The sequence below is a fragment of the Tympanuchus pallidicinctus genome, unplaced genomic scaffold (genome assembly GCF_026119805.1).
Source record: "Tympanuchus pallidicinctus isolate F22 unplaced genomic scaffold, pur_lepc_1.0 scaffold3, whole genome shotgun sequence".
Taxonomy (NCBI): Eukaryota; Metazoa; Chordata; class Aves; order Galliformes; family Phasianidae; genus Tympanuchus; species Tympanuchus pallidicinctus.
In genome coordinates, this window is record NW_026294747.1 from 52,380,431 (window position 1) to 52,406,821 (window position 26,391).

General features: G+C 45.6%; 1 protein-coding gene and 1 long non-coding RNA gene across 9 annotated transcripts in view; one reads left to right on the top strand and one right to left on the bottom strand.

The window, feature by feature from the left end:
- The window catches only part of SYNE2 (spectrin repeat containing nuclear envelope protein 2), a 172,416-nt gene extending 165,503 nt beyond the window's left edge, over positions 1 to 6,913 (bottom strand). For all 8 annotated transcript variants that reach the window (XR_008209492.1, XR_008209489.1, XR_008209488.1 and 5 more), the window contains exon 1: positions 6,797 to 6,913. The gene's annotated coding sequence lies outside the window, so the exon portion shown is untranslated. The remainder of the gene's footprint in view (positions 1 to 6,796) is intronic.
- LOC128086711 (uncharacterized) lies at positions 5,413 to 20,139 on the top strand. Its single transcript, XR_008209494.1, has 3 exons — positions 5,413 to 6,598; positions 9,014 to 15,015; positions 16,050 to 20,139. It is a non-coding gene; the product is annotated as an uncharacterized LOC128086711 (long non-coding RNA).
- The last annotated feature ends 6,252 nt before the right edge of the window (positions 20,140 to 26,391 follow it).

Genomic DNA, 26,391 nt, shown 5'->3' on the forward strand with positions numbered 1-26,391 from the left:
GCAGGAACACCTTCATTGCACAACTTTGTTTCCTTCTTTTTGGGAACCCCAGGCAGATAATTAGGAAGAAAATTCAAATTTTTCTCTATCCCCAAATGAAGCCAGCTCTGCTCTTACTCTCCTCTTACAATAACAAGTTCTGCCTTCTCCATCCCAGGAGGATTTCGTCACCAACATCCCACCCAAATCTGTGTAAGAAACAACTTTGCAAACAATCTATCAGACAGGGTTTCCTTCTTCTTTTTTTTTTTTTTAATAAAAAGTATTGTTTTGAATTGTTGTTGTTGATGCTTTTATACAAAAGCAACTGTAAAGCTGTCAGCCTGCTAACTTCGCAACCACTTGTTACAGTCAAAGTGGTTGATGAAGCAGAATGACAATACCAGGAAGTACCTGGAATTGATCTTCAATGTTTATTTTTGGAGGCTGGCTTTCCTCCCAGCTCTTATTTAATAGTTTGCTCTTTCCTCCTCCTCTCATTTCTCCTCCCTGGGATCAAATTGCAATTTGTTTCACCTCACACAGCTCAACCACAGATCCCGAGAGCACAACTTCAGAAATCAAAGCCAGCCTCACATAACACGTTCTTTCTCTTTCACTGTTAACATGTTCTTCTCTCCCTTACCAAAAAAAGGTAGGAGAATGCTCCAGTGTTTGTCTGAAACTGGAGGTGCAGGAGGTCCATTCAGTGCTCAGTACGCACCTGTACTTTGTATCTGTTAGTCAAGCAAATTCCGTCAGCAAACTCTCCCCTTAGATACTCAGTTCAGTTGGAAAAGGAAGTTCTGTTGCTGCAAACTAGTTTTCTACACAGGAGAAATTTTAGCCCTATCTTCCACGGTTTACCTGCACAGGTAAGTCAGGCTTTTCCCAGAAAAACCCATGCTTTCTCTTCCATGCTGCTAAGTAAGACTGCAGCAGTAGCCACGCTTCAGGGCAGACCAGGTCACAGCTGCCCATGCGACTGCAACGGTTTGGCCCACTGCAAGTTTCAGGTGAGCTTAAAAAATTTCCATGCATCATTAATTAACCATACACGCTGTCTTCAACTACTGTAAGCCTGAAGTGCAGCACACTTATTCCTTCAAGGTTTAACCATTTCTGAGCATGCCTGCAATTATCCCCACTAGCCCAATGGCTACACAGTAATTCAGTGATGTGCTTGAAGCATGGGTTTTACAGAAATGTAATAATATACCTAACATTTTGCATTAAGTTTTCATGAAAAGGTGATGATTACCTACCAGGTGCCGTCCATCACCACTCACTATGCCACTCTGGGAGCACGGATGCTTGCAAGGCTGCAGCAGGGAGCACAGGGAAGGAGCACACCCCTGGGAGTCTGCTGTCATCGTCACTGCCAGTAACCTGAGGGACAACCTTGAAAAAGCCACTCTCCAAATCCCCTTTGGCCTCTTATTTATAGCAGAAGATTGTCTGGCGCTGCAGGTGCAGCTTGAAGCCTTCCCAAATCCAGAGAATGACTAGGGGAGGAGGAAGGCTTTGAACAGGACATTGCTGTCTGCCCTCTGCTTCCAGGTCAGGCCTTCAAGGCTCCACTGCCTCACGCAGCACAACCTATCTGACAGAAACGAGGACACACACAGCCCTCCTAGAACCTGTGCTGTGCTATTAGACATTTTGGCTGAGGCTCAGCTCTCCTGACATTAAACATCTCCAACAGAGATGCCTCCACGTGCCTCCATTGTTTGGACACTGTAGAAACAATGGAGAGGAACAGGCACTTTTAGGGCAGTTCATCCAGGGTATTTTTAGATGTCAGTGTGGATGAATCATGGCCCAGAAGCACTTGCTCCTCTCTGGTGACTATGAAAGGAGTCTAGACTACTGTCTCGCATGCAGACAGCTTTGCTGTAGTTTGGCAAGATGAATCTCACAATTTAAGTTGAGAGAAAGGACATAAACAAAGAAGTACCTCTGTGTTTCCAGTTAGGTGAGAAGGTTTGCCTCCCCAGAGGCACCAGGTGCAAGTGCCCTGCACATCCCTTCCTCCCCAACATCCTGCAGTTGGATGGCACACAGCTACCTTCACTGAGAGGGCTTAGTTCTGCTAGAAGAGTTTCATTTCCCTGGAACAGGATCCCCAGGGCAGTGGGTACAGCTCCGAGGTTACTGGAATTCAAGAAGTATCTGGGCAGTGCTCTCAGACATATGGACTGATTTTTGGGTGGTCCTGTATGGAAAAGGACTTGGATTCAGTGTTCGTTATGGGTCCCCTGTAACTTGAGATATTCTATGACTCTATGGTTTAATCACTGAACTTCAAGCTTTCGTGAAATATACCTGCAACTAAAGCTTGCTTCATGAGAGTTCCCAATAAGTAAGACATGCTGCTTGTGGGGCAGCTGTCATTTCCCTCCCTGCATCACCCAGGTGGATGCTAACAACCCAAACCAACCCAACACAAAGCAGAGTTCTCTCTGATGCCAACAAACACACAAAAAAATTCCTAAAGCTGTCCACTTCCAACATTTTTACAAGCACACTGTGGCCAGCTGTACACCATTCCTTAGCCACAGACACACAGGGCACAGGCAGCAGTGTGTTCCCCTCTCCACCCTCAACTCTTCATTTCATTTCAACTTCTTGTGATTCTCCTGGCAATCAATAAGTCAAAAGACCCAAAAAGTAAAACTTCTTCCTGTAAAATCCACATTTCTGCCTCCTCCCCACACTACCATGAAAGTAATTGTAATTGCTTTGTTTTCGATCTTTATTGTCATTTCCTTTGATAGAACTTGCAGCCTGAATCTTAAAGCTCAAATACCTAATAGTATTCTCTCCCCCTTCCCTCCGTCCCTTGCTGCAAAGAGTACCTCTTGTATCAGGGTCAGCAAAATGTCTCAAGCCTGTTTGCTTGGCTGCATTGTGTGGGGAGTTATCAGCAGGCTGCAGCATGGTGAGAAAGCAAACATGCCTCTTTGAGGCAGACCAGGGGCTGTGGTTTAGACCAGAGTCAAAGTTCTGCCCCATTTCCCCTCCTATGGGCAGATAACAGCCCTTTCCCCAGCACAGCTTTTTTCTTCTCCCTTTCCATGCGCTCAGCTAAGTGAAACACAAGATTTTTCTCCACTCCCTCTATGCTGGCCCTTAGCACTTCCAGAGAAGCAGTTTTTTTCATCTGCTGTTGTGAAAACTGTGATCTAGGTGATGTACAGAGACTGCTTTCTTCATATGCACACTAGTACCAGGATTCATGTCCTGTGATCCATGAAGATCATGCAAAGTTGGCCAGTACTAGCAGAACCTCTTCAGTCTTCCCATTTCCACTCTACAATCCCTTCACAAACAAATGCAGTGGTCTTCACGCTCTCAGCATTATCCCAAGCCAAAATAAGTTCATCCTTCACAGCAGCAACTTGCTGCCAACACCCTTCATGCTTCATGGGACACAAGTCAGGAAGGACAACCAGTAAAATCCATGTCCTATGACGTAACATACACTACCAGGTTTTGATCTACGGTCCTGGACAAGCTTATGGTACTCCCATAACATATTTGTGGTCCAGATCAATTCAGCTCCAGCTGAATATCTGTCCCAAACCTCTTCAGAGCAAAGTCGACAGAACTCAGATAAACTTGATCTCCCGGTGGCTGCATGGCCACCTCTATCTCGATTACAGCAGTATTCCTTCTACCCACACCAGTCACAGATGAAACTCAGGCAAAGGAAGATTAGGTGAGAGGTGTACAAAATGTCACCTTCCCCTTAATCACAGCTTATGGATCCAGTCCCAAAGTGTTACTCATATAGCACTCCGCACTTATAATCCCACCAACTAATCCAGCTGCATGTTCCAACAGGCAGGTCGCTAGGAGCGTTCTCTCGCAATCACTGTCTCTGTTTCAAATGCTTCTCTGACTCTGCAAGAAGAGACTACATCCTCTCCCACATCTAAAAGCCCTGTGACAGCTCAAAACAAACTGAGGGGAAGCTGGGGAAAGTGTGGTACAAGCGGCTCACCTCCTTCAACATGAGCAACTGCACAGCCAGCTGCCTGGTTCTCCACCGCCGCCAGGTAATGCTGGGGAAACACTTCAGTTGTGGTAAGCAACAGATAAGCATCTCTTTGCACACATACACGTATAAGCATCCCAGCTGCTAGAATTTAAACCCAGTATTCACTGTGCTCCAGGGAAGAAAACAAATGGGTTGAACTGGCTCAAAGGCACAGCTTCAGTAGTGAGAGTCTGGATCGTCTCTTCACATCTCCCTGTACAAACCCAGCCATTGAGAATCCAGATCTAACAGAGCCGCAGTTGCTAAGAAAACAGAGCTGCAAACAGATGTTAGGAGATGATTCATGGGGTAAGGGCATATCCCTGTACGACAGATAAACTCAGATGAATGGGCCTCTTTATACCTGATCTATCAAGCTGTGCTTCTTCTTGCACTCTTTGGGATTTCTTCTTTCATTCACTTCTATATTCAGATGGTGAGGAAACCAAACGGAACTGATCTCGCTGTTTATGGAATTAATTACTGGTAAAGGGATGTTACAGCGCTTACAATGAACTCAGTAAAAGGGCTAAACTATGGCCCATTATCCCCTCAAATGTAGACTTGTCAACACAAGAAACAGCTTTACCCAAAACCTACCAAAAGAAGCAACATAAAATCCAGAGTAAAAAACTGCTTTCACTACTTTCATTGATGACGTAAAACTAGCAGCCTGGGAGATAAAGCATTTTAAGCCTATTAGGTCATTAAGGCACGCCACTTCTTGAATTACTTCATTGTGTCTGTGCTTATAATCTGTCTGACAGATAACTAAAACACAGCACACTCCAGGACTAGACAAGCGCTGCTCACACCAACACAGTTCCCATTTACTTTAGTGAATTTTTGATCAGTTTTACTTGGAGAAAAAGTTTTTTTGCCCCTCTTAAGCTGCATAGTTCTCAGTTGACATCCATGGTACCTAAGATATATTTGCTTCCTGAAGTTATCTGTAAGTATCTGTTTAAATAAAGGAACCCTGATGTACACTGCTATAGATAGCTGTAGTAAAAAGGCAGCAATCATTCATTATCCTTCACTCTGACGATGAGAACAACCACCTGCACTTCTGAATACATATTTGTACAGCATCTAGCACAAAAGGAACCACACACTACTGCAATATCAATCACTGCAGCACTGGCTGCAATTACCACCAGTGTTTTCATCGCCCCTGCAATCACCCCTTTGCCAGCGCCCCTCACTCCCAGCACTTTGTAGCTCATCCCCATCCTTCCCAGCAGGTTCCAGGTAATCTGCTCCCACCCCACACAGCCCTTCCCATCCCACCTGCTCCATCCTGGAAATCAGTTCTTTGGGCTGCCCCGGTTGTGAGGTGAGGTAGCTGTAAGCGTGGCATGGTGGGGACCATCACTGTGGACAGCACTAATAGCTGCCACTGCTCTGCCGAACAGCCGCAGGGGTGGTGAAAGGCCATGACAGCTCACCAGGTGCCAGAGGTTTGCGCATATTTTCAAATATCACGTTTCAAACAGAGGTGTGAGTGGAGGTTTTGTCACTTCAGTCAAGCCACAAATGAGCCAAGATTCTGCACAGGGCACTTGTGAGTTCCATGATGGGAGAGCACCCTGAGAGCTGTGATGGACAAAAACGATTGGAAAAAGGGGGGAGAGGACAGGTGGGACATATTGCATCCTGAAAGGCGCACCAGTCCAAGAAAGGATCGAGAGGCTGTGAGAGCTCTCAAACAAACCCACTGACGGTTTTTGCCTGAGCACTTGGACGGACTCGAGGAATGTGCACCTGCTCTACCGCTCAATTCCTGCAGCAGCTCATGTGCAAAAAGGGAAGAAAGACTTAACTTTGAAGGTAACAGAGCACTGGAATAGGCCGCCCGTGGAGGTGCTGAAGTCTGCTTCTCTGGAGGTATTCAAGACCTCCCCCAGTCAACTTTCCCGTGCAACCTACTGAACGGAACCTGTGCTAGCAGGGGGTTGGGCTTTAGCGGTCCCTCCGAATCTGTACGATTCTGTGATTCTCACCATTTAGGTGGGACAGAGGAATCCTTCCCTCCAAGCCCTGCACCTGACCCACGCTCCTTGCCAAGCAACAGCCCGAGGTCCCCACGTGCCGCAGAGCACGCCGGCACCGCTCAGCACCAACCGCTGCAGGAGCCAACGGCTCCCGGGGCAGGAAAAGAGAAAGAAGCGGGAAGCGCGGGGAGCCCTCAGCTGTTAGCAGGGCGGGAGCGGCTCCGTAACTGCTAACGGAAAAGTCACTGCTGCTTTTCGCTCCGACGGGAACTTCTCCCGAACAAGTAACCACGCTGAGTTCTGAACGCGACACCGAAGAGATGAGGACTTCACAACGCTCCGTGCCCCCCACGCGAAGCGGAGCTGCGGAGGAACGAGCGCTGCCTGCCCGCCCGCCCACCGCGCTCCGTTCCCTCTGCCCGAGCCCCGCCGCCTCCCGCCGAGCGCGGGGTTCAGGCCCGGAGCTGCCCCAGGCGGAGATCCCACGCCCGGTTCCGGCCGCGTCCCGCAGCGAACTCCGCCGGGCGGCCCGCTCGGCCCCAGGGCTTCTCGTCCGTTCCTCCCGGCTACAAGGAGGCGGAGGGTGGGAAGGGAGCGGGGTAGGGGTGAAAGCGGGCGGCGCCGAAGGTGCAGCCGGCACCGAGGGAACAAAGGCGGCGGGAACAAAGAGCGGCAGGTAGCGCGGCGGAGCGCGGCGGGGCAGGGGGCCGCTCCGCGCACAAAGGCGAGGCCGGGCCGCGCCGAACTTCTGGCCGGGCGGGATCCGGCGGGGCGCACTCACCGCAGGAGCGGTCCGGACATCGGCGGCGGCGCGGCAACGAGCGCGGGCGGCGGCGGTAGTGAGCGCGGGCGGGAGGAGGGACCGACGCCGACCGCTCCCCGCCCCGGCCGCTGCGAGCGCGCCCCCCCGCCCGCGGGCGGTGAGGCGGAGCGGCCGCAGCCCTCACGGCACGGCACGGCCCGCGCCCCGCCTCCTCCGCCTCCCGCCGCGGGGCTGCCCACGGCACCGCCTGGGAGCCGCTCCCGGCCGGAGCACCGCGGTTTTCCTTGCGGCGCCGCGCACACATCCGCGCACGGCCACCTTCGCTCCGCGGGTCCCAAGCAATGGCGGCGGCAGCCGGCATTGCCTGGGCTGCTTGCAGGGGGTGAATGGGGACCGACTGTGTTGGCACAGCAACTTAAAGGGTTTTCAGAACTTCGGAGGAGGGTGGGCTTTTTTTCTCTCTTTCTCTCCTTTTTTTGTAAGGATAGGAAGAAATACCTTCTATTTGTTTCATTTGGTACTGGGTAGCTTTTGGCTGTGGACTTCACAAAGTTAGAGGGTACAGGTAATGAGAGTGAGATTTCAGAGTTCAGCGAGCTGCCCGTAGGAAAAGGTAGCTTCCCAAAAACTACTACTTATTTCTTCTCAGGAGGAGTGGTGATGCAGTGGCACAGGGATTGGGAGGTCACCATACCTGGAGGTGTTCAAGAACTGTGGAGATGTGCTTCTGGGGGACATGGGCAGTGGGCATGGTGGAGTTGGACTTGGGGATATTAGTGGTCTTTTCCAGCCTTAATGGTTCCGTGGTTTGATGAATCTGTGCTGATAAAACATCAGCCAACCTAAGTGGAAACAAATAAGGTCGTAGAATTACAGAGTCACAGAATGGTTTAGGTTGGAAGGGACCTTCAAGGTCATCCAGTTCCAACCCTTTGCTGTAGACAGGAACACCTCCCTCTAGAGCAGGTTGCTCAAAGCCCCATCCAGGCTGGCCTTGAATGCATCCACAGAGGGGGCATCCATAACCTTTGTGCAACCTGTCCCAGTGTCTTACCACCTTCACAGTGAAGAATTTCTTCCTAATATCCAGTCTAAATCCGCTCTCTTCCAGTTTAAAGCTACTGAGGCTAGAAAACCAAATGTTTCACTCTTTCATGACTACTTAGGCAAGTGTTTTATGCCCGTAGGTGTGTCTAAAGCTCTGCCAAATTTGGGCACTTGATTTTCTGTAAAGACTTTTTTTTTTTTCTTTTCCAGTCAATAGTGAGCCCTGTACCTTCCTGCCTGCTTTTTAGCTGGAGTCAAGAATGCAGTGTGTTGCAGAAGTGCCAGCCAAAGCTGGTTATAACCTGACTGCTCTGCCTTGGCAAACACCTGCTCTGATTCATGCTGCTGTTGTGCTAAATCAACTAGGGAGTTGTGCTAAATGAGCACTGGGGTTCCCATCGAGTTTGTTCAATGACAGTGTTGTCTGATACTCCACAGACACAGAAGAAGGCAGAGGGCTGCATTGGATGGGGCAGTGGGTGCTGCATCTCTGGAAGCATTCAAGGCCAGGCTGGATGTGGCTCTGGTCAGCCTGGTCTGTTGGTTGGCTATGGTCCTTTTCAACCCAGGCCATTCTATGATCCAATGATTCAGGCCCTCTGCTGTAGTTTCCTAACTTCTGTGTTATGCTTACCGCTGTGCATATGCTTGAAGTGAAACGAGCATCCTCAACTTGTTTACTAGCCTTGGCTGATGTATTTCAATCTTGAGTTTAAGTACGGGACAGAAAAAGTTGTAACATCAAATATAAGCTTTGTTACTTCAATAATTATTCTAAAGCTCTTGCCCTCTGGGACTGCAGAAAAAGTCTCATGGAGCCTTTTGTGCTGTAGAGCATTACCACTCCATGCTTTTCCCTCTGACGTAAACTGTAGAGCTCCTCATTCAGCTTACACAGTGCTGCAGCTCTCTGACATGCTTTGTCAAATACAAACACACAGTGTCTATTTACACTTAAATTATTCATTTCATAATTAGCTTATAAAGTACTTTGAAAGCACAACAGAAAGTATTACATTGAGTGATGCTATTGGGCAGACATAATGCAGGCAATTAAATAGTAACACCATTAAAAAGACATTGTGAGACTCAGAGGTAAAATTGAGTCAACTTTATATCCAAATGTTACATCTGTTGATTACACAGTACAACCTAAAACTGTGAAAATAAGCTTTAATCTCTTTTCAGGCACAGTCCTCCAGCTAGGAACTGCTGCAGACCTGACAGGTGTATGGGAGGCCAGCAAGCAGCTCCTGTGGGTCAGTCTTCATGGAAGATTACAGCTGGAAGCTGGGCAACCAAAGCTTGACCAGCAGTAGTGAAGGTGAACACAGTGGGAATGAGAAGTTTTTATAAGAGTTGTGGGTGTGTCCTGCCTTTCCCACACCACTATATCCAGCAAACACAGAGCTGGGTGCTGCAAAGTCCCATACAAGGCATCCAGGTATCTCAAGCTGTCAGGTCCCTCACGAGATAAGGACATGAATTCCATGGTGGGACATCCCTCCTACAATGGAGAATTTGCACAATTGGAATACAGCATTGGAGAGAGAGCAAATTCCCCACGTCTGCTGGATAAAATGTTAACTCTGAAGGATAGTGATGTCTGTGTAAACGGTGTTTGTTTGGATACTCCAAGCCACGTTTACACTCTGGTGTGCCAGAATGAACCTTTGGCTTACTGACCTTCCTCTTTCTCCTGCATGCAACCCTTTGTGCTGTGCCAGCACACTGTGTATGCTGGAGCTGGGAGTTAGATGACAACTAGCTCAGAGGAACAGTATTTTGTTTTCAGATAGATTGCTTTCAGGATTTGGTGGCAGCAAGGATACACAAACAGGTACAGTTTAGGGGCAGCAGAATCCAGCAGAGAGATGGACACAAACAGTATGAGCTGGACCTGGTATCAGGATGATACAACAAGGGAATAAGGGACCAGCACCATGCCAGAAACTTCCATGACCACACCTGGCTGCACTCCTCTCACTCCAACCCATGCAGGATAGAGAAGCAGGAAAGGGGACAGGTGAGAGTAGAAACTCATTTTTGGATTCTCCTTCTCCCTGCTGCCACAGCAACACAGAGGAAACAAGGTGGTTCTGCTTGCATCACTTTGGTTGCCTTACATGCCGTCCATTATGCTGGTGCAGCTCTCTGTGCAGTTATGTAGTCAGTCAGATCTAGAAATGGCTTAAAAAAACCCAGCACCTTCCTCATCCCCATTATTTTCACTCTGGCTCAGTGCCCAGGTATGATTTTACCCCATCTCTGCAGAGGTGCAGCTGGAGCAAGAGCATTGGAGGGGGAAAGAAGCAAGGGGCATAGGGATCTGCTTAAATACACAGTGCCCCCTCCCCCACATGGCCCATGGCACAGTCCCTGGAGGAGAGATTCTTGCTCAACAACCACAGGCAATGTATTTGTCAAAATTAGGGAGATCAAGAAAGAGGAAATAAAGGTTGAATCCATGCAGGCACGTGCAGTATTTGCATACTGTTTTCCTCCGCAAAACATAAAAGGAAGCCTGAATGTAATCATGTTAGGAATGCTCCCTTTCCCCTCCCATTTAATCTAAGCATTATGTGTGACATTCTCCTCAGAGTATAAGACAGCAACCCTGCAGACCGCTTAAGCAGGGACGTTGCCTTTAACACCTAACTGTTCCTGCTGAGGTCAGTGGCAGCACTTGCATGTTTATAGTTACACATGCTTAAATACTTTGTTAGGTCACCAGCTAATTTAAGAACAGAGAAGCACAGCTTCAGAAGAGAAAAATAGGTTAATAATGCTGAAGTTGCAGCAAATTGTAGGAAAACTGGAATAGGTTCATCATTAGTGAATCTCTGCTATTCAAAGGAAATTTTTCACCTTTTTGGGTCCTGCTCACTGCCTTGCATTCCTGATGATCTGTGTGTGCGCAGCAGTTTTAGAAGCTTGTTAGACTGATCATCAGACCTTGACCTGATCTTATCAGTGAACTCAGGTAAGGTTTTAGACTTGAAATCCCTTTATCTTAAACCCTGAAGTTTTATTCACTTTTTCATGAAGTTAGTCTAATGAAAAAAACCTGTATCTTTTATCTTTAGCCTGTCACAGCTGCAGCACAGTGTATCTGTAAGAGGGCTATAAGCAGCCTGTCATCAAGGCTATGCTGATCCTGTCAGCTTTACCCTCACGCCCCAGGGCTGGCTGGTGTCTTGGAGCACCCTGCACCCCAGCAGCAGCGTGGTATCTCAGTTTTTGCAGAGAAGTTGGGTAAGAGAAACTTGCCAAGAAACCCTCTATTCAGCTGACCAAAGCAGAAGCTGCAATACTACGGTGCAACACTTGGATACTAGGTTTGAATTCAGGGACATAGAAGAAATGGGTAAGCACTTTCTTTGCAAAATAGCTCCAACAGGAGGTCTGCAAGCCCCAGCGGCTTGTAAAGCAGAGCTGGACAGCAGAAGGCACCCAAGAACCGACGCATTTTTTTGTTTCATGGCCTCCTGTCATTCCTGAAACACTTTCTCTGGGACTCAGGGAAGACACACAATAGTTTTGCTTTGGCCAACAACTATATTACAATGTTCAGGGCACCTACCTTCCTAATGGAGGGAATTAGATGCTAGTATCTCAGTGATTGTAGCATGGCCCTGTTCAGCAACTCCCGGGTAGTTGCTTTCCAATATGATTCAATGGAGAACAAAAAACCCTCAGTAGAAAGATGTGGGGTTAAGACTTCTCTGGCAACAAAACTGAGTAATCTCAATCACTACCTTCAAAAATGTGTGCCCTTGGGCCCTGGCCAGCCATCCACTCTGTCAACATCTTTACTGCCAACTTTACTCACAGGGGCACGAATGTAAATCTAGTGTGAGAAAAGGATTAAGCCCATTCTGATTTTTATGGCCTATGAAATGTGTGCTGCTTTGCTGTTACTACACAGTGGTAAACAATACAGAAAAAGGGGATTCAGGCTGGTATTGCATATTTAAAATTTCTAAGGAAAAACATGTAATCCTAGATACTACCAACCAGTGCAGTGTATACAAGGTTTCTTCTAAGTCAGAAGCTAAAAGCCTGTACCTTGCCAGATGCTGGTTGAGGTATGCTACTTTTCTCCTGCAAAATAAGATTAGCAACACCAATTTTCCATGCATTCAAGTTTGGCATTTTCTCTGCAAGGAGATTAAAGCCCAGGCAAACACAAATCTGCCTGGATACTGCCCTGCTCTGTGTGTAGCTCTCACTTGGGATGAGTCCTGTGCTGTTCAGGAATCCCACTAAAATGAGTATTTCTTCACTGATGATTCAGTTGGCTGAGATTTGCAAGAAGAATGGAGAGAATTAGATGCTAGCTTCTTAAATTTCAGTAGGAAATGTGTTCCTGACTCCTTTAGGTTGATGTTTTCATACATATACAAAGACTGAAGAAGGTTCTTTTACTATGATATCTATGATTGGAGATTTCAGGCAATATCTTTTGAGTCTAGATTTCATAGCAGAACCTCAATGCAAACACTAGTAAGCAATTGTCAGGACTATTACTAGTGTAACTCCATAGAGTTGTCAGCAGAAAAGCATCTGAGCTAAGTACTTGTTCATTAAAGGTGCAGAACAATGAGTATATATGCACATGCCTGAAAAGCAGACAATATTTATAATGAATCCCGGGGCAGAAGATACAAATAATTTATTATTTTTAATTCACTACCCTTATTATTTTCTGATTTAAACTGTTTTCTAGATGAAAAGTCTCATTGAGTAGCTCAGGTAGTGTGAAGTTGCCGTTGTGTATAGCGGAACATTTTCTGTACAACTGTGACTTTTTCTGAGTCCTCTCAGCTCCAATTTTGTGCAGAGCAGACTGAAAATCAGCACGTGGAGCAGTGATCCCCTGTTTTGGTACTTAGTGCTGTTTGTGTTGGCATCCTGGATATATTTACTGAACTGTCATCTGTTATAGATGATATGGGACAGCTCTGATGTTTTGATAAGCATTGACTGGGAGCATCACACAGAGTCTTTAAATTGTTCCTTCATTTACACACCCATCTATTTTGAAAGCTGCTTTATAGGCTGTGTCCTCTCCCTTAAGCCCAGTGAGAGGTTTCCAAGCTACTGAACCTTCTGCAGCAGTGCAGGAAGCCTCCAGCTCCTGAGTAAATGGCTTTATATTGATTGGCAAATAGTTTTCCTGAAACCAAATGAAATGTGTGCTAAATAAGAGGCTATTGCATTTTCTGACTGTGTCAGACTCTCCCTGCAGCATGGCCCAGTCCACCTGGCAGTGTCATCCTCCCCATGACAAACCCAGCTATTTTTGTCTGCTGAGGCCCTATTACCAGGCATGGGGGAATTACTGCACCACCAAAGCTCTGCTTCACAGAGGGCACTGGTCAGTGCTGTGCCAACACACACCGCGTGCCTCTTTTCTCCATCTATTTCTCCATACAGCTTTGGGATCCTTGTGAAGGACCACACAGTTCTCCTCCCACCCCCCAGGTGCAGATCATGTCCCAGCTTTGGTCACCATCTCCCCAGTCTCTGTCCCTTGTTTTGCAAAAATAAGTATTTTTTCTGGATTCAATTTCTGCAGAATATCTACTGACATGCAGGCCAGCACAGTGCTTTGTTATTTATCACATGTACTGCTGGTGTTGGAAAAAGCAATCTCAAACAAGCACACCTTGCAGGCGCGAGGGAAACTTCATGATGATCATAGTTCTGGAATGCATTATTATGAGGGTTTGTAGTGTTGAGTGTGTCATTCGAGGTGCCTGTGCCCATTGCTGCTGGAGGTGGGCAGAGGTGAGACAAGCCCCAGCTTCTGATGGTTGAAGCCATGCATGAGCTTTGCTGGGGTTTGATGGCTGGGGTCAAAATGGTCCCAATGGATGGCCAGAGCAAGAGGGCGGAGGAGCTCCCAGCAGAGAAGAAGCTCATACAGATGAGAAGGAGCAGATGAAACATAGGCATGAAGAACAAAGAAATCCTGGCAGAGGATGTGGCTCTGGTAGAGAGGATGGTTAACACAAGACCTCGCTGCTGCTTCTTCCCTACCATCTCCAGCCAGCTGGTCTTCACCTCTTCACCACTGGACTGGCACTTCTGGAATTCATATATCTCAGCCTAAATGAGCCAACGCATCTGAAAAATGGCCCTGAGGAAGGCATGTGGGTGGTTTTCTGTTGAGTGACCAGATTCAATGCATGGGACCATGGCTGACAGCTCAGAAAAGGAGGAGCAGGGCTGCAGCTCATGGCAGCTCTACCCATGCAGGTAAGTGTGAGCCACTTCTGTATCTAAGCCAGGCAGCCACAGAGATGGGATCCCATGCTGAACTATCACAGCTGTGCCACATAGGGTCATACAATAGCTCGGGTTGGAAAAGACCTTAAACGTCATCAAATCCAACCCTCCTACATCAGATCTAGTGATGGGAGGCCCCAGAATGGGTCATGTCAACCAGCAGACACAACAGAAAACTGCTGTCTGTGAAGGTACTTTTTGGGATGCTTTCTGATTAATCTGATCTGCTTTAATGAACAAATTAATCACATGGTCATGTCATCACAAGGTGTAATATGCATTGTTTTATACTATGTCTAAGAATGTCTGCTTGCTTGCAGCTCCCTTTTCCCTCCCCATGGCATGTGTGGCTGTGCAGAACTCATTGACCACACTCAGGGAGATAAAGCAACCAACAGAGAATAACATCAGAGTCTGGCTTGGCTGGTTTAGCTCCCTGACTCAAAGTGGAAATCTTAACTGGATTCACCAGTTCAATGAGCTGAGCTGTACCCTGAAGCCATCCCTCCAGTGTGGCCAGGCTCAGGAGGAAGAGAGTGGGACCACAGCAAGACCTGCAATGCCAGCCAGTGGGAGGATACCAAAGATGATGACAAGATGTGCAATGAACTGGATGTGCCGCCTGCCTGGGATGAGAAGCCAGGTCAAGGTTTCACCGGTAATACAAGAAAGGCTGCAGGCAGACATGCATAAGCACATTGTATTTCTATAAATATTACTTGATATAAGGAGACATCTCATTATGAGGCTTGACTCTTGCTTGTCTAAGCAAAGGAATGCTGGATGTGGGACAGCATGTGCTCGTTGAAGCAATGAGATTGCTCATCTGTCCCTGAGAAAGCTCTGGGTGACACAGAGATTCTTTTATTCCTCTGCTACCACGGACCAAAACAAATGTAAATATCTCTCCAGTTCAAAGTATTACTTCATGCTGTTTTAATAACAAAGTTCACTGCATAATTTGGCTCTGTGCTCCTTATTCGCTATCAGTGAGTCCAAAAGGGAAGTGGGAAAGGGGTGAAAGGCTAGAAATGCAAAGAGAGGTTGCTTACAGCTGATGTTTATTTCATGTCATTAAACCTTCATTTTCAGTGCCACTAATCCTTCATTTTGATGACAACTTCAAAGATCGCTTGTAATTATATTTCAATGGAAAAGCTGAATCCAGAGACGTAGATGCAAAAGGGCAATTGCCTACTGTGCACTGTGTTTAGAAGGGACAACTAACTGTACATTCCAGGGATGGATTGAAAGGATGAATTTTAACGGTGACAGAGTTTAACGATCAGAAAAACCTTGGTTAAAAAACCAAAACTGGCTGCTATTTTAATTTCCATTTTACAGTGGGTCCTTACAGTTATTTCAGTTGTCAAAGGATTGATCTCAGTGACAGCCAGAATTAATGAGGTGTGACTAACCAGGAGGGCACCTGTCACCTTTACTTGTTCAGAGGAGTTTGTATCTAACATGCATTTATTCAGACTCCTAATTATCTCCTTAGTAAAACTATTAGAAGTGATGAATGATTTTTTTTCTTAATGTATAAAAAAGGGATTATTTTTCATCTAGGTCAGACTAGATGGAGGTTGGCTTACAATTAAAAATGAGTGATCAATTGCTTTAAAATGTGCTTTTACTGTATCTTAAATGTCCTGAATACGTATCAGGAAAGAGCTTATGCTTTTAAAATATTAAAACTGATTTTTTAAATAAAAGAACATTTTCTGCGATTGGATTTTTACCTTTTATGTGTTCCAAGATTTCAGAAATGAAACCTCTTAACTTCATCTTCTTTCTTCCTTCATTAGGTAAGAGGAAGAAAATGGACTTTTTTTTTCTTTTTCAATTTCCAATCAGTTTCTTGTGCTGTCCTTGGCCAGGCATTGAACAAACACTGACTGATGGAAATATTCTTTCCATTCCTGCCCAGCACTCTTCTATGGAAGGCAAGATCCCCATCTTCCAGGATGCTCCTGGAGCTTCAAACGCTGCCAGGACACAGGCACTGAAGACATCAGGAATATTACGGCTGTGTTAAGGAGGGGCTGCCGTGGCTCGTATAGAAACGAGTGCCTCATTTCCAAAAAAGCAAATGCAATTGAACAAGCATAAGAATCCTGGTGTCTGCCGCAGCTTCTGCGGTTTGCAGAAGCAACACTGACATCTAGCGGGGCAAGCTGAAATGCTCATCAGAATGGTTAGGTTGGAAGGGACCTTACAGGACATCCAGTCCCACTCCCTACCGTGGGCTGATTGCCTCCCACCAGCTCAGGCTGCCCAGGGCCTTGGACACCTCCAGGGATGGGGCACCCACAGCTCTGTGCAGCAGTGCCAGGGCCTCACCACTCTGAGTAAAAAAATTCTTTCTAACATCTAATCTGAATTTCCCCTCTTATTTTAAAGCCCTTCCACCTTTATCCTATCACTATTAGGCTGTGTGAATCACAGTGATCACTCTGGGCTAGCAAGTGATGAGCATTCAGGAGCAATTTATTGAAGCAGGAATTGCTACCACTGGAACTAGCTGTTGGAAATGCCTCTACAAAATGTTTTGAAGGTGTATCCCAATATTTGTAAATGGCATGTGACCCCAAGTTTCTCCATTCAGGAAGGGAGGACAGACTGAAGACCAGCCCTGCTGTGTTTGAAACATCATGGAATCAAACTTTCTTGCTCTAGCCTTAAAGCTGACAGCAACAGAAGAAAGTGATTTTTGGCTGGTTTGAACCATTGCATGCTTGCTTAAGTGCAGAATAACAGCATGCAATATGCACCATCCCCTTGCAATCATGAAAACATGAGAGACAGGAATTTTTATCTGTGCTGCCTTGTGTGCTTTAAAAGAATGATTTGACGTGAAGCTGGAGCAAAAGAGAAGTTACAGGGAGGGGTGTTTCCCTGGAAATCTTAAAAAGCAGTAGCTAGTTTTATAGTCCAGATAAGAACCATGTGGAAGTGAATGGAAGCTTAGAAACATGTGCAAGACTATGCTGGGAAAGTCCACTGTGATGGCACCAGGATTACTCACTTGGCTCATGCCATCACGTGTGTAGCCTTTCAACTACATTAACTCCCTACTGGTTTAATTTGTCTCCAAGATCTGAATTCCCTACCAGAAAAATGGAGAGAGAAGAAGCTTTCAGGGGCAGCACCAGAGGTTCCCCAAGGAAAGGTGACCATGGGGCTGCAATGATGGGGATGCCAGTCTCCCACAGGCTGTGCAAAGAACACGACCCAGCAATACATGAAAACTCTGCCTTGTTTTTGCTTTGAATTTGGTGATATGCAGAAAAGAATGCCTAGTTTTCATTTATTTCAGGAAATTTTTTGAAGATTTCTATGTCTGCAAAGAATATTTATAAAATATGAAGATTTTGAACAAAAAATACTTCCTATATTCAATCAAGGCCTTCAGTAATGATTTCTGTTACACAATAAGCTAAAGCATTCCGCAGTTCAACTTTGCTCATTAAAACCCAACACAAATAGAAAACACAGATTGATCAGGATTACTTTGGTGTCCAGGTTAAATCTCAAGGTAAATACTGGACTCATTTTTTCTACTCAGGGAGTGTATTAGATAGGCAATAAAACCTCGTGTCCTCTTCCATTACTGCAGCAAGATCTCAGACCGTATAAGGTCCTATGAGGGGGCAGAGGGGGTGGGATGTCAGTGCAAGGAAGGATGCTGCACCCACCTCATCATACACCTTCTTTTGTTTGCCTTTGCAGTTGGATGCTTTGTTAAGGCTTTATAGGGATACTGAAACTCAGCATCATCTCTAAGGGCAGACTGATATTTCACACTTACCATATATGCTTTTGTATGCATTTTCTGTGGTCAGAAACCCAGCAGACGTGCACACACTGGCACCATTCTCTGCCCAGCACAAACGTGAAAGCTGGAAGCCCTTCTGCCCTTCTGTGTGTGCCAGCTTGTGCCTTGCAGGTCACAGCAGCCTGCAGGCAGCCTTGAGTGTTCAGTCCCACCCCTTTTTTCCACTAATGCTATTGTTCAGCTCACAAATACAGGGCTCCTGATCCTTCCACACAGAACAAAGTGCCTGTGCCAATAACTGAGTTCCCTGTCAAGAGTCAGGAGATCTCTCCTCTTCCCTGCTTGAGGTGACCAAGCAGCAGTGCTCTTTTGTGTTTATTTACCATCAATGCCTTATTTTCAACCCCACCATGTGCCCATAGAACACAATAAGTAGGGAATCCTCACGTCAATCAGGAGTTTTGAGGATGAGAACATCACTTAGCTTGACACTTCGGGCTATCTACATCCTAGGTGCTGTCCTTCATGACTCTGGTGCCCCATGTGGGTGAAACTTGCTTGTAAATGCCACATTTTGGGGAAGGACATGAAGCTGTTGTGCATCCAGTGCCTGAGGTGTTGTGACAGGCATAGGAAAACATGAGGGCTTTGCCCTATGCTCCTTCCTGCACTGACATTTTGCAGGTGGGTGGTGGCAAGGTTTGCTGAATTCCCACAGCTGGATGCACATCATACATGTGGCCTTTAGGGAGATGTATTTGCTTGCATGAGTTCATGATTTAGCAGATGTCCAACCCAGCTGCAGCTCAGCATGGTGTTCCCCTTCTCCCTGTTTCCAGGCTGGATGTGGCCCTGGGCAGCCTGATCTGGTGGTTGGTGACCCTGCTCATAGCAGGGGGGTTGAAACTGGGTGATCATTGTGGATCTTTTCAACACAGGCCATTTTGTGATTCAATGATTCTATGATTCTGTGATTCTATGATTCTACCTCTGCCCCACTGAATTCAAACTCTTTGATCTGTGTGTTCACCCACAATTTATAAGTAAATGTAAATGAGTAAATGCAAATGACAACACAATACAATTTGAGCACATGGCTGCAAAGACCTTGACATTGTGAAAAGCAAGCCTCTGGCAAATGGGTTATAACTTCACATTGCAAAGATTACATGCCATTTAGATAAGAACATGCCACCTATTCTATTACTCTGTATAATGGCTTGAGTTTAATCACTGATATGCTGAGAGGAGCTATGCCTTCACTCCAGCCCTTGAAGTAAACCTGCTGCTTGCAAAGATGTGAATGGTCCCAAAGAAGTGGAACCATGTGCTGTCCCCTCTCAGCCTTTCTAAAGACACAGACTTTCTTACATTTTTATGACCTGCCTCACTCCACTGCCATTTGCTTGTTTCCCCAATCCAATGGATTTCCTCATTCTTTTCAAGAGATGCAGAAGTTATCCTCAAAAAGTGACTGATGATATCCAGAGCTGGGTTACAGCTTTGAGCCAGCGCCCTTCCTGAGCTCTGCCAAGGCACTGATTTATTGTGCTTCAGAGCCATGGCATGATGAGGATTAAAATCAATTGTACAGATGACGCATGGGCTTTGCTTCCCAGGCTCTGGACAGCTGGGTCTACAGTATCTTCTGCATTTATTTAAACAGGTGGCAAGCAAAATAAGACAAACTCATTCCATGCTCTTTTAATTCTCTGAAATAGATCTAAGCGATTTTACTGTTTACACAGCATATATATAACAGTCAGTGAAGGAAAACAAAATGTTGTTCTTTGGACAAATTATTTAACATGTTTGTAAGTTTCCTATTTGTAGGAAATAGTATGCATTCCTAAGTCCTGTAAGTAATAGCGACTGGCCTTTATTGCAATCTAGAACACAGTTGCCCTGTGTGAGACCCAACTGGGGCCTGCAGCTCAGATGCACACCCTCCTGCTTGGCACCACATTCCCATGTCATCAGATTGGGATTTCCTGCCTGGGATTGTGCATCACCTTCTTTAAAGTCACTGCATGCATACTGTATCTACTCTCATGTGTGAGCAGCAAAGTGCAGGAAAGTAGAGAAGGGAACTGAGACATCATTCAGCGCATGAACTCTTCAAGTCTCCATTGCCATTTCAATTGTCTTACTGTGCTGTAGATACATTTTTAACTACAGAATTTGACTCATGTACAAACACTGAAAATATCTGGCCACTGAGAGAACCTTTTTCAGCTGTATCTTTTTCACTTCAGTCATCTCTTTCCTTTCAAATCTTGGACTCAATTTTTGTTATGAGAATGGCCATGTATTCGCAGAAGAGAAACATGGATCTCTCTCCTGTCAAGTACATTTCAGTGGCATGAAAACCTGCATCAATAACTCTGTGGGACAAAACACAGCAACACACATCAGATTCACATGCAGACTTCTGCTAAGCCTGCACCCAGTTTTACACACACCAGGTACAGCTTCAAAGAGGAAAGACAGCTAGAAAGGCTGCAACACTTCTGCTTTAGAAAGTGGCAAAGAGCAGAGCTTGGACCTGATTTCTTATCTGCTAGATGGTTCTCATCTCCAGAGAATCAGCAGAGATCATCTCAGCCTAGTAAGAGACCAAGGAAATCAAGCTCAGACCTTTCTCTGCCTGGCAGCACTGCTTGCTCTGAGTTGCCACATGCTCATTTGCACTGCTTGGATCCAAGGCTCTGCCCTGAGCCATCTTTTTACACCATATGGTTTTAGATATGCAGAGGCACTGGACCAGCAGCAGATTTCTGAGGGAAGAAGAGGGTAAAGGAAAATTAGATACAAAATATAAGTTAAGCATAAACATAAGCATAAACATCACAAAAGAAAAAAAAACCCAAGCATAAACAACAACAACAACAAGACACCTAACCAGAAGATCTCAGCATTTCTAATTCATTGTTTTGGGGTACTTTCTCCACCCACGTGTCCTTGCTCTGCTCCCTGTAACTACAGCACTTGCCCAGAGTGGAGGTAAAGCCTGCCTGTGTTGTACTGGCAGCATTGGCTCTAGATGGAGCTGCACTGTGTGCCTTCATGGGTGAGAGGTACAGGCTAGTTGGTGAGACTTACAGCAACCTCTGATCTCTTGGCTGTTCCTCAGTTTGTATTATCTCTGCAAACATGCCCTTCCCTTAATCTCTGTATAATCTTTTCCCAGACAGAGTAATTAAAAAGCCATTCCATATCTTTTCACTGGCTTCTTTTAGATAACATTTTGCAGCTGCCCACCCTTTAGCCCTCAGTCTGCAAATTCTGTCCTGTGGTTTTTGTTTCTTAAAGCAAACTTCGCACTCCTCTGCCAGCCAGGTTCTTTATACCAACCTTTTCTCAGGTGAAATGCCATGGAGCTCTATTCAGATGTTTGAAGCCTCCTTTGGAAGCAAGCTGTGATCCAGCCCTGCTTGTTCCTTAAACAGTTTCCTTCATGAATTTCTGCCATCTTTACTGGGCTGGTCATACGCACAACTCAGAACAGACAGCACAGGGCAGCAAGAATTGAAGTCTCCACACCAGGTCCTGCTCCTGCCCTGCAGCAAGCCTGGGTGTGCAGAGGGGTTGGTACAAGGACAGCTCTCTCACAAGGACACCTCTTCCACATGGGTACCTGTGCCATATGGACACCTCTCCCAGCCCAGTCAGGGCCACCTCCTAACCCCAGGGCCGCCCTAGGAGGTGACCACTACAGATGCTGGCCATGTGGCCTTTGCCATGTGAAGTTTGGATTTGCTGTCAGTGGGTCAGTATCTGTTAGCACGGATTTCTCCTGAAACCTTCCCTGCTATCATCTTCACGATGATCCTCTGCTTTGTTTTTGTACTTCTTTGAAGCAGTCAGATGCCAAATACATGATACACGCACACTCTGGTGCAGTGGCTTTTACTGTTTTGGCATAGCTAGAAGACATGAATATGAGTTTGACATCAGTTTTCCAGTACAATGGGAGGAGATGTTGTAATAATCTTGTACTTCCTACACTTTTCTTTTGAGCACTGTTTAGTTATATGAGGAAGAGCTTGAAAACAGCTCTTACAAAGCATCAGTTTTATTTTATCAAGTTAATACTTCAGATTTTGTCAGCAAGGATACATCAATGGTTTCAACAAAATGTTTTTGTAGAGGGGTGAGAAACTTTCTGGATCTGAAAGGCAACATGGAAATTATTCAGAAGTACACCTGAGGTGTTGATGGAACATAGCTCTTCTGGCACTTCTCATCAGTTGATCTACAAAGGATCAACTTCTATGTGTTATTCATATAGAAGCTCAGAGAGAACAAATACCTTTATAAGGTTTTCACCTCCTGGTAACAGCAAAATGCCTTTCAGAGGTGTTAAGAACTTCTGGCTCCTCTGAGCTTTATTTGGAACTAGGAGAGCCCTGGAGGCCCATTAAGCAATTCTAAAGCTGGACCTAAATAATTTCTCTTACATCTCAATCTGTTTATTGTTCTTACCTTCACCATCTCTGCAGAAAGTATTTCAACACTAAGAAAGCAAGTGTTCATTCTTTTTTTCCCAAGGGCCACCCACACACAAGCTTCCTCCATCTCTGTATGAAAAGAGCATTTATATTAGTAACTGTCTGTGGCCAAAAATGCAGCTGAAACCAGAAGGCAATAAGTAATTATTTGTACAAGCATTTTAAATTTATGCTTTTAAACCGTTTAAGTCAAAAGCTGTGTCATATCAGACTTGTTGAAGACATGGCCCAGGTTCAGGGATACAACTAATAAAACTTGGCCAGGCTTACACGATCTGAGGTTTGGATTTGAGATTTATTCCAATTTCCCGTGTTTCTGCAAGTGTTTGGAATGCTCTGACAAAAACAACTGCATTTTAGTTCAGGGACTGATCTACTTGTGTTCTTGGGGTGCTGTGGACTGCACCTCAGCAGACACTGAGCTCATGGTAAGAGAGTCTGACATCCTGCAGTGTGGTTTTTCCAAGCACTGTTAAAAAAATCAAAGTAGCTTGTTAAGTAATAGAAAAAACACAGCATTTTCATTAAAAATCTCTCAGGCAGTTGTTACTTAGCTAAACACTACGGTCAGCCACTTGAGCAAAGCACAGTGTGCCAAGATTTTGCTGTACATGGTGTGCAATAGCAGCATGATGAACAGCCCCGTGCACCATTCATATTCCATTTCTTTCTCAAAATAAAAGTCCTGGTTCTGCTCTACTGAGTGTTTTGAGGAAGGGCAGAGATCTTGCTGAGCTAAGAAGGTGTTCTTATTAAATCTGCACTTGAAAGAGGGCTGCTAGCTTTACTTTGAGTTTGTCTTGCTCTCTCTGTTTTTCTTTGGATACGACACAGAGCAAGCTGGCATTACCATGGAACTCAAAGCCTGTGGACTCAGACTGCAAAGTTCTCTAGGACAGAAGGGTCAGCTCTATTTTCATATGAATGATGTGCAGAAATCTGTGATTCTATCTACAGACTTAATCATTTTGGCTAGGATTTGTTTATGATTTGATTGTGTAAATGACATTGGATAATTATCCCCACGCTCATCCAAGGACATATGGTATGTTCACAAGCAACTGGGCAGTGTGCATCTCCAGTGTCTTAACAAAGTCCAGGTTCACCAGAAAAAATCAGAGTTCTGTCCTAGGTGAGACCTGGGTAGGTTCCCAGCAAACAAAAGCAGATGAGAAAGCAGAAAGAGCTAATGGTAAGAAAGCATACTAAAAGAGGTGTGCATGCATACACATGCATCTATACATAGATAGAGGAGGACAGCAGGACAGCCACATATGGCAAAGCTACATTACATATAGTAAGCATCTTCAATCTGCAAGACATAAGAGGAAAACATGAGATTAGGCAGAAAAAAAGCAAAATTTAAGATGGGGGAGCATGACAACTGCAATCCTTTCATGAACACTGTTTAGCCTTCCTTAGACCAGCCTGGCTGAGCTGGTTTTAAAAGCTCCTTCATCAGCAGGATGTAGTTTCTAGCACAATAAAGGGGCAAAACAAAACAATCCTGAGAACACGGCTTCTCAGCAGTTGAACCTACATTGCAAGTTCCTCCAGCCAAGTTTGGTTAATGACTTTTTTCTTTCCAGAAATACAGTGATCAAACACATAAGCAGTCTCCCATTCCCTCCATAATGAATGCTTCTCTTTCTATACATCCCATTTCATTGCTTGCTTCGCAGCAACCGTAGCAGATCACGAGGGTGGTATTAGGAGGTGTGCAGGCAAATTAACGCAGAACTCCTGCTTCTTCTCTGTGCTTTAAGCACAGCTGCACCACAGCTCTGTGAATCAGCAATCTTTGTCCTTGGCCGGCTCCAACCACTTACACACCCTGAGTCTAAACCTTCAGCTGCTTAACTTTCATTCCATCCAAAGGCAGGATTCAGGGGGCTCCAACACAAGAACTGGAACTCCCAATACCTCTCAGTTCATCACCTAGCACAGCTATAACTGAATTTAGATTTCTCACCCTCTAGGTGAATATTTGAATATTTCTGTTAACAGAGACAAACTCGGTGCCACGAGGCACCAAGCATACCTGGCCAAATGAGCTCCCAAAGGTTTCAGATGGAGTGAGGTCTTGTGTTTGCTGTGTGTCTGAACCACAGGAGGATTCAGCTGAGATCCTGGCCTTACCTGTCACTGCTGCCTGGGCATCCTTGGGCATTTCTGCTCAGTGCCCTGTGCCACTGCCAGGACAAATGAGAAGGTGGCAGGAATTTTCAGACAACCATGGGGTCAGGCAGTTGCCACAGTAGGAGATTTACTGGTTGTTTCCTTGAATTGAGCCCAGTGGATCCCTCTGAGTCCCATTTCTGGCAAGCCAAGTAAATATTCTAGAACGGATCCATCGTGACAATGCACTTGACTTAAGGACTTGGATGTCTGAGGGCGAGACACTAAATCCTCCTACATATTTTAAATCATCCGCCACTAAAATTTTAATTGCTCACTTCACGATGATATTTTTAAAGCTTAATTTACATTTGAGGGAATATCGCATACACCCACATAATCCTGAGCACTTTCTTCACAATTAAGAAAAACAGCAATGATCACACAACCCTCAGAGCGAGAGTCTGCAGCACTGCTTCCATTCAAAATACTGGTTATACTGGTTCTGATTTGCCCTGGGATACATGGGCTGCATTATCTGCAAAATGGTGCAGTTGGTAATGCAAGCTGTTGTGAGAATCACTGAGAGCACCTGGCCTTTTCCTGAGACCCAGCCCCAGGACACAGAGCACATAGCATCCCAAAGATGGAAGACTGAAGGAGATGTCTCACTGGTACTTTCAGCAGAATGAAAGGAGAAGGTTCTCTGTGATACTGTGGATGTTCTCTATTTACCTGCAGTGAAGAGAACTATAATGATAGTGAATTAATATCAGTGATCATATTTTAAAAAAGGCTTAGAAAGCCCCTTTCCAGGCAAGAGCTCTATGTGGTAGACAGTTACAATGACAGTGGGCAGATGCCCTGTGAAAAGGTGAACTCTTCCCAATTATTTGTAATCCCAACTATCATTGGGATTTCAGCTAGATTCTGTATGGCACATAACTCAAGGTACATCATTTGTAGCCCTGCCTGAAGTGTGGGATGGGTTTTCAGAGTCATTCTCATACTTGCTTTGCTATTAGCTAACTCCCAGCAGCTCCCTCAGCATCCTGTAAGTGTCCTGGACTCTGTCAAAGCTTCTGCCTTTCCCATCGCATTGCACAGGAAGCCTATGGATTTAATTTTGGCCTCTGGGCGATGACTTCATTTGTAGTAGTTACAACAGCTCTTCTGAAACTGAAGAGAATTCATAATTAATATAAACTATGAACATCTGTGGCTTGTGGCTTCTTCTCCACCTCTGAACAGAAAATGAAAATATGTTGTCAGAAAGAATCCTTAGGAAGATTTCAGTGCTCCTACTCCAATGATGAGTAACTCGACGCACCCTTGAACGTGAATCGGCTCCATTTCATAATCTTGACAATTTTGGATTTTCCATGAAAAAATGTCTGGAACTGATTAAAACATGTAAGTGCACATGCTAAGGCAAATTCCCATCTCTTTTGTATCTTATGCTCCACATACCGTTTCCCATAACATATCAAATCTCTGCCTTGCCTTTCTCCCCCTGCTTGAACTGAGGGCAGGAAGTGAACAGCCTCCATCTCTAGTCCTTTTCATGTTCCTGGATGGTAAACTCTCCTGCGCCTCCTTTGCAGATTGATCCCCAATATTTCCTTTCCATTTGTGAAGTGTGGGACATGACCCTTTGATGAGCCTGAGGAATCAGAACACATCTAGCCTCTTTTTGCGATGTGCTTACTTTTGGTGTAGCTCCTAGGATCAGAGGTATGTTCTCATGGGCTGTATGTTCTCATGGGCTGTGCCAGTGGGGATCCTGGAGCTGGGATCCCTGCTGCTCCCTGCATGCTCCAACAAGAATCTGCTTCCTGCTGTCCCAGGCGCCCAGCCCTCATTTC